The 10,042-nt window shown below is 40.5% G+C and overlaps 1 pseudogene; it reads left to right on the top strand.

Annotated features, from left to right (window-relative positions):
• The first annotated feature begins 308 nt into the window (after positions 1-308).
• Positions 309-1,199, top strand: LOC135932259 (uncharacterized; annotated as a pseudogene).
• Positions 1,200-10,042: the final 8,843 nt, after the last annotated feature.

Raw genomic sequence — 10,042 nt, 5'->3', positions numbered from 1 at the left:
CTCATCACAGCACAGAAACAGCTTTAGTGAAGGTTACAAATGATCTTCTTATGGCCTCTGACAGTGAACTCATCTCTGTGCTTCTCCTGCTAGACCTCAGTGCAGCGTTCGATACTGTTGACCATAATATCCTATTAGAGCGATTAGAGCACGCTGTAGGTATTACAGGTACTGCACTGCAGTGGTTTGTATCATATCTATCTAATAGACTCCAATTTGTGCATGTAAATGGAGAGTCCTCTTCACACACTGAGGTTAATTATGGTGTTCCACAGGGTTCAGTGCTAGGACCAATTCTGTTTACATTATACATGCTTCCCTTAGGCAGTATCATTAGAAGACATAGCATACATTTTCACTGCTATGCTGATGACACCCAGCTCTATCTATCCATGAAGCCAGGTAACACACACCATTTAGTTAAACGGCAGGAATGTCCTTAAGACATAAAGACCTGGATGGCCGCTAACTTTCTGCTTCTTAATTCAGATCAAACTGAGGTTATTGTACTCGGCCCTGAAAATCTTAGAAATATGGTATCTAACCAGATTCTTACTCTGGATGACATTACCTTGGCCTCCAGTAACACTGTGAGGAACCTTGGAATCATTTTTGACCAAGACGTGTCCTTCAATGCACATTTTAAACAAATATGTAAGACTGCTTTCTTCCTTTTGCACAACATCTCTAAAATTAGAAAAATCCTGTCTCAGAGTGACGCTGAAAAACTAGTTCACGCATTTATTACTTCCAGGCTTGACTACTGTAATTCATTATTATCAGGATGTCCTAAAAACTCCCTGAAAAGCCTTCAGTTAATCCAAAATGCTGCAGCAAGAGTCCTGACAGGGACTAGAAAGAGAGAGCAGATTTCTCCTGTATTGGCTTCCCTTCATTGGCTTCCTGTTAAAACCAGAATTCAAAATCCTGCTCCTCACATACAAGGTCTTAAATAATCAGGCCCCATCTTATCTTAATGACCTTGTAGTACCATATCACCCTATTAGAGCACTTTGCTCTCACACTGCAGGCTTACTTGTTGTTCCTAGAGTATTTAAAAGTAGAATGGGAGGCAGAGCCTTCAGTTTTCAGGCCCCTCTCCTGTGGAAGCAGCTTCCAGTTGGATTCAGGAGACAGACACTATCTCTACTTTTAAGATTAGGCTTAAAACTTTCCTTTTTGCTAAAGCATATAGTTAGGGCTTGACCAGGTGACCCTGAATCCTCCCTTACGGTGTGTTCACACCGCACACAATAGATGCGACCAAAACGCGCCAGACGCCCCTAGCTTGACGCGTGCAAATTCGCATCTCAACGCTTGTCCAACACGAATTATTCGCGCCTCAAAATATGCAATTTTGACACGCGTGAAGCGGAAATGTGGGAGAAAGTCGTGCCAGACAGTATGTTTGCAAGATGGCAGCTGTCGAGCTAGTGTTTGAAGAGAGAGTCTCCCTTCTCTATTTACTGTGGAGAGCAGCGTTGTAAAGGACGTACTCACCGTACCTGGGTCCATCAGGTCCTCCAGAAGCGTGAGCAGTTTGGTGAGTTTCACCACTTGCGCCTGGATGACGGCCGCTTTCAGCGGTACCACCAGTTTGAGGACCTGCTGTCCCGTGTTGGTCCAAGCATCGTCCGCCTAGACACCAACTACAGGCGCTCAATCCCACCTGCAGAGCGCCTGTTCATCTGCCTGAGGTTAGTAAAAGTGTTTAATATGGTAGTCCTTTATTGATACCTGTGCTAATATATGCTAAACTATTGTTTATTCACTGCTAACATGGATGTGGTATGCTATCAGTGAATGCCATCGGTATTTACTCATAGCAAACTGTGGTATGGAGATGACTGTTTATAATATTTCTAGTGATACTCGAAAGGTCTCATCAAGTCCTGATTTAATTCGATTTATGCTATATGTTATCAGTGTTAGCAATGATAGCATGGCTGTGGTGTCATATCAGTGTATGCTCTCTGTGTTTGCTGATATCAAACTGTGGTATGAGGACCACTGTGATTAATCTTTGTAGTGATACTCACTCCTTTTTTTTTTTATTTAGACCTGGTTTATGTCATAGCTCAGAGGCCCGTGGCGTGGAATGGACTCAGGCGCAGAAACAAAGACCGGAAGCTCGAAGTGATTTGCGAAAACAAAAACTTTTATTTACACGTGTTCCTAACATAAATATTCAAGACAGAAAACAAGATTAAGCTTGGTGCAAAAAGCGTGGTGTCTGTGAGGTGCGGGGCTAGGGCGAGCATGGAACAGTCAGGTCACTAAACTGCTGAGACTGGAGTGGGGCTGGTGGAGGCTGTGGTAGACCAGGGCACTGAAACGTAGGAGAGGAAAATCAGAACAGTCCAAGGAGTTGTGAGCGTTTCTCCATTTAACAAGCTGGGATGGCTTATGTGTTCGCAGGCGGGGATTAGCTGGAGGTGGAGGCGAGGCGAGGTCCAGGCGAGTGCTGAGTCCAATACAGGTATGCAGGGAGGCAGGCAGGTGTGAATGGCAGTTTGTCTGAAGAGGATTAAGCAGCAGCTGACCGGAATCCAGGAGCGAGGCTATGGCAGGGTTTGGAATGATGAGTCCAAGTAACGACTAGGAGACAGGAAGAGAGAGGTAAGTAATGCACACTGATAAATACACAGGAACATGAGGCTGTGAACTAACTGAGGTTAGCAGACAATCTGGCGAAGACTCATACTGTGCGCTGCTCCTAAATACTGCCAGAATAATTGCCTGCAGCTGAGGAACGGGGAGGGGCAGGAAGGGCTCCACCCAGAGGAGGAGAGCTGATGCTGTGGAAAGTTACTCAGGCCCGCCCAGACCATGACAGTTTAATCCTGGTATAGTTGAATATTTGTATATAATCCCCGCAGTTGTCAGACTCTATAACAGGGGTCACCAGCCTTTCTTAAAACTGAGAGCTAGATAAAATTGTAAACAGTTTGGTTCATCTTTAGGTAAATGGTTCTATCTAGCATATTCTATCTTGATATGATATGTCTTATCACAGGTTAATTTTTCAAAAATGTTAACAATGATTTAAGCAAGGAAAGGGCTACATCTCATAATACAACTCTTTATTTCTATTAATGTCTTACTTCATTCCTACCTGACTGACATGTTGAGGAATTATGAGTGATTGGCACACTGTAGTGGTAAAAGTTGCTACCAATCAAATTATGATATTGTAAAGTTAAAACAAAACACAACTGACTGTTTTATATTATATTTAATATATATTATGTAATTATCCTTACAATTACAAAATGTTTTATGTAAGATTTTGTTTTGTCATTTAAATCTGACATCACAAAAGTATTTTGGAATTTGAATAATGTATTTTGTAACTGCAGTACACATAATACTAATTTTGAGTAATTTTGTCCAGGTTCCTTGCCACCGGGGACTCCTTTAGGATCATCGCGTTCAGTTTCAGAGTTGGTGTGTCAGATCATCCCCAGGTAGCGAAGGCCATCTGGGACTGTCTAGTGGACGACTTCATGGCTGTGTCTTCAACTGGAGACTGGCGGTCCATCACAGAGGGATTCCAGGAGCGCTGGAACTTCCCTCTCTGCTGTTGAGCTCTGGATGGGAAGCACGTCCAGACGAAGGCACCCCCCAACTCAGGATCCACAACTCATGTTCCACAACTACAAAGGGAAATTTTCTTAATAAATGGAGCTTGCCTCCAAAATAAACAAACCTGTCTTTATGCTCTTAAATAATTGGTCTTCACTATGTTCCTATATACAGTGGGATGCAAAAGTTTGGGCAACCTTGTCATTATTTTCCTGTATAAATCGCTGGTTGTTACAATAAAAAATGTCAGTTACATATATCATATAGGAGACACACACATTGATATACACTAAATATTTTTTTCATTTCTTTTTTTTGTGCTGCCCAAATTTATGTACCTGCTTGATTTTGTTTAAACAATTATTGCACACTTTCTGTAAATCCAGTAAACTTCATTTCACTTCTCAAATATCACTGTGTGTGTCTCCTGTATGATATATTTAACTGGCATTTTTTTTTATTGTAATAACCAACGATTTATACAGGAAAATAATGACTATTAACAAGGTTGCCCAAACTTTTCTTCATCTGCCTGCCACTTTTGTGCGCCTTTTTCTAGTGATGTGCAATACCACTGATTTCATTTCCGATCTGATACCAAGTAATATTCAGGGTGGTATCGACGATACTGATCCGATACCAATACTTTGTACAAAAACGTATTTTATTTATTGTATCTCAAATTATAGCGTCATAATGATTACAGGACATCAGATTACGTGTTCTTATCACTTAATAATGCAGAGTTCATCATATAGAAATAAAAAAAAACTGAATTTGTGCGCTATTTGAACACCTTGCCTGCCTGCAGCACTAAAGGACTCTGTGAGAGACGGTTGTCTCGCCCTAGCAGCACCTGTCCCTCTCCTCCTCTTCAGTTCGCCTCAACATACGCTCGTCATATTCTGTGATATGATTTACTCTGAGGTGTTTGACAAGGTTAGTGATGTTGCCACAACCATACATGCCAACCCGAATCCCGAATTTCAGTGCCCCTCCCGAAAATCTCCCGGAGCCACCATTCTCCCGAATTTCTCCCGATTTTAGAAGAAATGCGTCTCAACTGCTCCGATACTCCTGACACATATGGGACACATATGTCAGGAGTATCGGAGCAGTTGAGACGCATTTTTTCTAAACACCGGGTCTCTGTGGCTTTTAAACCCCAAAACACGCTGCGCCAAAAATTGGTCCACCCGAAGGATCGGGTCCCCCGACACAAACAGAATAACATAGTGTACACTGTTAAGTGCCAGGAGGATTACCAGGATTTATACATCGGGGAAACCAAACAACCTCTGGCGAAGCGGATGGCACAACACAGAAGAGCTACCTCGTCAGGTCAGGACTCTGCAGTCTATTTACACCTACAGGCCAGTGGACACTCTTTCAATGATGAGGATGTACACATCCTGGACAGGGAGGAACGCTGGTTTGAGCGCGGAGTCAAGGAGGCCATTTACATGAAAAGGGAAAAACCATCTCTGAATCGAGGAGGGGGCCTAAGGGTACATCTGTCACCATCTTACAATGCTGTGATTGCAGCCATTCCCCAACTCTCTGTGAATGGTACTCATGGCCATTGATCAGTGGTCTTTGATCAGTGGGTTTTGGTCAGTGGTTGTTGATCAATGGTCATGAGAAGTTGCATAATTATGATTAAGGAACTGACCTCCCAGCCCATTGTTCCTTCAGTGGGCTGGTTTCAGTGATTATGCAAATGTACTGTTTATAAGATTTGGGGAAACCTGCAGTCAGCTGAGACTGAAGAAGTCACTTGGATGAGTGACGAAACGTTTCTCCCACAAAACGCTACGTCCAGATGAACAGATTCAACTTTTGGAGATTTACTTTCCTGAATGATTGAGAATGCATCAAGACGATACTCTTATTTCTCTTTCTGGGTCGCAAAAAAACCTTTAACATATTTTCAGGTGAGAATGTAGCCGTGTAAACTTCAAATATCTGAGCCGACCGACACATCGTTTTCAAACCCCCGCGGTCTTTCGCTACTCGGGTGAAACATGATATATAAGTCACTTCAATAACTTAAAAATGTTATTGTTTGGCTTTTTCAGTGTTTTATTTGTTCGTGAGTAAATCGGTTTGGCTGAGAATAAAGTTATTAGATTAGATTAGATTAAATTTGACTTTATTAGTCCCTCAGGATTGTTCCTCCGGGGCTTTCACACAGCTGAATAAACATCAAACAGAAAACTAATTAAACAAAGCGTGAGACGGTTGAGAGTTTACGTCAGCGCCCGGTTATATTTTAGATAGCAACGAGCAGACGGCAGAGTTTCACTCCACCGAGGGAGCTCGTGACGTACTACCCGGCTTTCTTTAGACCACGAAGGCCGGGTCCTCAGGTGGAAGCAGCCTCTGAATTTGGACACCCCCGCTGTTTCCGGGCCGGCCAATAATAACGGTGACATTTAACGTATTTTATCCGATAAATAAACACTGTAAAATGTATTTATCACCCCCCCCCCCCCCCCCCCAACAGCCCTTTTGAATTGTTACCCTAATTCTGAGGTCTCAAGGTTGGCAAGTATGGCCACAACACCTCACTTTTTTGCCACATGTATCGCAAACCACGTCTCAGCTGTTTGTGGAGGTAAAATACGTTCGCACATGACTCCAATTATGCTCAGCCATTGTTGTGAGTGCGCACGCCAGGGGCTGCGAGACATTTATACAGCCGTATTTCGCATATGACTATGAAAGGCGGAAGAGGAAGTACACTGAAAAAAAAGTTCTTTCAATTTACTTGATTTTATTGTGTACATCGGTCCCACATAATATGAATAAGTATGACTGACTTAATTTTCCACTTTCCCTCAAATCAAAGTATTTTATTTACATCACATTACTTTAAAAAAATCATGTTTGATGTACTAATATTAATCTGTTACCATAATATCAATGTATTGCATAATGTCAATTTATTTTAATGTTTAACACCAACTTATTTTTGATTGCCAGTGGTACGCAATGATATTGTGTAATGTAAACACATTGCAATTATGTTCCTGCAACACAAATTATGGCTTTAAATCCTACTTATTTTTTTCAATTGAAATATTAACTGATCATTATTGACAAAAAAGGCAAAGACTGTGAGTGCCGCTGAACAATTCACCTTCATTAAACTGTAACAGCAGTGAAAGCAGAAAGCTGCCATGAACAAGTCCAAAATCACATCCATATAAACTTGTTAACACATTTTTAAAGATAGCCTGCAGAAATAACTAAAAGAAAAAATTTAAAACATTTGCAAATATTTCACAAAAAACTGACCTTAGCAGCAAATAAAAGAAAGTGCTTATAGATGATCCTGTCATCTCTTACATATAACATTTGTATTAATTACACAATTGAAAATTTAAACTAAATTAAGACTACCTGAAAAAAAGCAAAACGCTTTTATGAATAAACAGATTTACACAAATATAACTTGTGTATTATTTGACAACAGTTTCAGCTTCTGTACAAGTATTTACCTGTACAAGATTTCAACTAAGTTGAGCCTTAAATGATATTGTTACATAAGTAATACCAAACACCTACATGAATTTTAATCTTCCTTTTAAACATGTAAGCAGGATATTAAGGTTGAATCAGAACATATTGCTAAAAATTGTCAGTAAAAATGTCTTACAACATGATACCAAAAGGAAAAATCATCCTGCACTGCAGTCACATGAGGGGAAAGCATTAAAAACATAAGCAGTATAACGTTACTGAAGACAAAATGAAAAACTGCAAAGAATTGCAGAAGTGCAGTCTTTAACTTCTCAATGAAACAGATGGTTTTTGAAAGCAAGAACTTTAGAGAGTTTAGCTCCATCCAGTTCCATGAAAACCTTCTGGAAAACGTCAAAGTTGTAGCGGAGGTCAGCAGGGTAGGCAAGGTTTAATGCATACATGAGTCCAAATAGCATTATCACAGCAAATGCTACATTATCCAAATTCTTCGCCACCCTGATGCCTGCAAGGACAACTGTTGTTCATCTGCTGAAGCTTGTTCTTTAAGAAGATAAATAAGGAACGTGTCATCAGTGATGTCTTCAACAGTCTCACTGATGACACGTTCTTCTATGCCCTGTAAAAAAGAAGCCATGTTAGTCATTTCATGCCAAGTAAGTAATATGACACTGTGGAAAGTTCGAAAAAAAGAAAAAAAAAAGACAAGTACATACCACATACTCCCGGATAATCATGCCAGGCAATGTTCCCTCTAATTTTTCACGTGTCTGAGAGAACACACAAACTCCCTGAGCGATCCCTTGGACCACTGTGAGCGACATCAGACGTGTGCACTGTGGTCACGCCGGCATCTAATACAGCCAAGTTACATGATTTATTAAAATAATCAAATTACAGCATTTATGTTAGACCACTTTTAATTAACTGCTTTAGCCCACTTACAATGAAAATGTAAAAAAAATCTAGTCATTGACCTGTGTCGTATGTTAATACTATTTTAAAAATTATAACATAATTTTGAAAACACAACTTTCTTTGTTTTTTTAAAAAAAAGCTCTGACTTGTATTATGAGTCTGTGGTCTATGAGAGTCCTGTAACTCTCTGTCTGCAAAATACAGTATATAATGACCAATGTTGAGCAATTAATTATACAGTTACTTCTTTAAAAAAGTTACTGAGTTTTGCAAAACAACAAAGTTTGTTGCAGTTGTTTACCTAAAAATGCTGCAAAGGCGTTTTTTTAAACAAACATTTCAAAAATATTTACAGAACAATCAGCTGTTCTGCATAAAATTTGATGCCACACAAATTATTTGTGCCACTCTGTAAAGAGGAAACTCAGGAGGCAAGAAAGACAGACTCAGACATGTAGATCTTACATGGGCAATGTCTCCGAAGAGACACGCGACGAGGCATCAGTTCTCTCTTTATTTATAGACAGCTCTTACGTAGCACATTTCAGGGCGCCACCCCTTGTGAGTACAAAACAACTCCTTACAAGGTGATAAGCATAAAACATATACGTTCAACTGTCACAACAGGAACTGGTCAAGCTTATCTCAGCAAACTCAGCAAACTCAGCAAAGGGTGAGGTTTCTTGTGGCAACTTCCTTATGCAAGCACTGTCATGAAACACAGTGAAAATGAAGCTAAACAACTAGGGATTTTTTAACTACAATAGAGCAGAATACATATAAAAAACCTTTTACATTCCCTCCTGTTTTAGCTCATTTAAACACGTTTCACACTTTATTTCAGAACATGTTCTCTTGCTCCTAGCATTTTCAAATATGTCGTCACTATGTGTTACTTATATTGCAATCTAGCTTTACAGGTCGTCTTTAAGATTTTCTTTCTACACATAGACATTTTCGTTTTCAAAGTTATCCTCACTGTTACTCAGATCGTTTTTGTCATCCATAGGTACAGAAACATAAGCTGTCAATGATGTGGAAATCATTTTAAAAATCATCTTCCTGAGACAAGGGAGAATACATGTGGAGAATACACAGAATAATACAAGTAAGAGTCCTATGAATATTAGACCTTTATACAGCAAAACAGTCCACGAGCCACTTAACAACCATTTCCACCAGTCAGGTGGTACAGAGGCATAATCCTGTGTTTGTACATCTTGCAGTTGTTTCAGTATTTTTAATGCTTCTGTCATGTTGTTGGAGTGTACATTGTCAGGTATGTATGTGCAACATGTGGTGTTAAATAATACACACAATCCACCTTTTCCGGCCAGTAATATGTCTAGAGCCACTCTGTGCTGCATTACTGAGATTCTTAAAGCATCTATTTCCTCGTTTTGTGCTTTATTTATTTTGCATGAAGCGTTCAGGAAGAGTCCACATCTGTAATTCAAGGTTTCAATTCTCAGCGCATTTTTTCCTGTGCCCACCCAAGGAAACAGGGCATGAAGTACTTTCTGTCCAGTGGTCCAGAGTTTGAATTCCTGTGGGACATCGGAGCCCCATATTCGATCGTGTGGTTCTGGACCGGTGTCAGTTGAACGCCGTCGTCTGTTGCCTTGGGGGGCAGCATGTAGTACGTTTTTGGTCCACACACCCAAGCTGTCCCCTGGACCCAGTACGTGCCACGCTTAAAAGTCATAGCTGCATTGGCATTGTCCTTCCAGACTATACTACAGTTCTTGGTTCGACCAAGTTTTGTCCTTCCGTATGAGAAGTCGAAACATATCGGGTGACGTTCTTCACTCTGCAAGAAGGCTGGAAATGTCATTATTCTTTTGTTTGACACGTTCACGTTCACCCAGTGCGCTTCGTCACACGTCCAGTTTGTAGCTGTTAGGTTATTCACGTCGTAGGTCAGCAGTGAAACGCTAGGGCTCTCACTATAAACATGTCTCTATGTGAACAAGTTCCATTTATGACTTTCATGTGAATGCACATGCTCGTTTCAAGTGACGGAACCTTCCCATAAATAGTTGCATGGACAGAA

The sequence above is a fragment of the Pelmatolapia mariae genome, linkage group LG20, assembly GCF_036321145.2.
Source record: "Pelmatolapia mariae isolate MD_Pm_ZW linkage group LG20, Pm_UMD_F_2, whole genome shotgun sequence".
Taxonomy (NCBI): Eukaryota; Metazoa; Chordata; class Actinopteri; order Cichliformes; family Cichlidae; genus Pelmatolapia; species Pelmatolapia mariae.
The sequence above is the reverse complement of the archived record's forward strand: the minus strand, read 5'-3'. Positions and strand labels throughout refer to the sequence as shown.